Raw genomic sequence first — 1,678 nt, 5'->3', positions numbered from 1 at the left:
CTGACAAGTCCACATCCTCTGTGGCTGGCGTCCCCGCTGAGAGTCACGTGTCTAACAGCTGTCCAGCTGCGGCAAGTTCAAAGCGCTGTTCTTCTCCTAAAGCACGACCGCAAAGTCCCTCACTTCTCACATGCTGAAGAATTACTGTATAAAGACGATTGAGAGAGGAGAAGAAAGGAGGAAGACGCATCCAGGGAGACAGGATTTGAAGAGCGAACAAGATCAAGAGCATCAGTGGCTCACTGTAGGTGGAAGGTCCTTTATAGATGAGGGAAGAACAAAGGCTTGTAAGGGAAAACTTAGCCACTTTCCGCCCTCTGCCAGTTTGGGTGGGGGCAGGGCGGCTCATCATCTTGGCTCAGACAAGCTCCTCATAAATTAAGTATTGGCCCAGAGAGGTTAAGATTTTTTTTAAGATCAAATTTATCCATTTTTTTTCTTTTTTTTTTTTTTTTTCTGGCATTGCAGCTGTTTGGAGAGGCTGGGCTCATTTCAGTTACTCCACGGTTATAAATAAATTCACCCATGTATTTATACATTTTTCTCTGCTCATGTCAGGTAGGTAACGTGTTGATGTCATAACAAGGTTTGAAGGAGGCACATCTCACACAACAGTGTGAAACTCAATTAATACACATACGAACCTCAAGACTATCTCACTCAAGCCAGTGAGGGATCCAAAAGAAACATGAGACACAGTGGCTGGTTTCATAGAACTTACACTCTTGTTGGGGGAAACCACTATCACCCTGAGACAGCTCTAGAATCAGAAGGCATATAATTAAGTATTAAATAGCGCAGTACTGCCTAGAATTGCTTGTAGCTCAGAGGAAGGAGAGATCTACGGGGCTGGAGTTGTCAGAGAAGGTTTTGTAGACAAGTCAGAACTTGACCTGGACGTGTATTTCCCTAGATGCTAAAACAGGCTGCGTGCATACATGTGTGGTGCGTGTGCATGTGTGTGTGTGTGTATGTAATTCAGGCGGATTCTCCAATTTTAGAAAGCAATCCCCTATTGGGAAAACACACCTGACATAGACTAACAGATTCTAGACACTTACTTGCAGATTTGAGACAGGGTTTTAGAGCTAGAAGTAAGTGGCAGGGTGATGACGGTGTCAGTAAGAGAAGGGTGCCCAGAGAGGAGTGCTTGCCCAGGGGGTCCCATCTTCTGCTGCCTGCCTAAGCATCCACTGGACCCTCCTGCCCACCCCGTGGAACACCAGTGGGCTTTCACCTACTCTGATTCTAAGGAGTTCTGCCAAGTGTTGGTGGGCTCCCATCGCCCTCTCTCACTATTTCAAAGAGTTACCACCTCTCTTAGCCAGCCCACCCAGCTTCAGGTAACTGATGAGCAGTGAGCAACATCTATGACATCAGTTCTCCAAGTCTCTAATTGTTGGTGGGGTTAAAATCAGTTCAGGAGCAGGTGTTCAGCTTAGCCGTCAAGATGTCTGTTAGGACAGCCCACCCACCTCTCAACACCTGGCTCTGGCTCCTGACTCCAGCTTCCTGCTAACACAGTCCCTGGGAGGCAGTGGTGATGACTAAAGTAATTGGGTCCCTGGCACCCATGTGGGGGACCTGGATTGAGTTCCTGGCTCTGGGTTTGTCTCAGCCTGATTCTGGCTACTGCAGGCATTTGGGGAGTAGACTAGTAGTTGGGGGAGTGCTCTCT

General features: G+C 47.6%; 1 non-coding gene across 1 annotated transcript; it reads right to left on the bottom strand.

The window, feature by feature from the left end:
- Positions 1 to 552: 552 nt before the first annotated feature.
- LOC133770849 (small nucleolar RNA U13) lies at positions 553 to 655 on the bottom strand. The gene has a single exon (XR_009867529.1). It is a non-coding gene; the product is annotated as a small nucleolar RNA U13 (small nucleolar RNA).
- Between the last annotated feature and the right edge of the window lie 1,023 nt (positions 656 to 1,678).

The sequence above is a fragment of the Lepus europaeus genome, chromosome 11, assembly GCF_033115175.1.
Source record: "Lepus europaeus isolate LE1 chromosome 11, mLepTim1.pri, whole genome shotgun sequence".
In the NCBI taxonomy this organism is placed as follows: domain Eukaryota; kingdom Metazoa; phylum Chordata; class Mammalia; order Lagomorpha; family Leporidae; genus Lepus; species Lepus europaeus.
The sequence above is the reverse complement of the archived record's forward strand: the minus strand, read 5'-3'. Positions and strand labels throughout refer to the sequence as shown.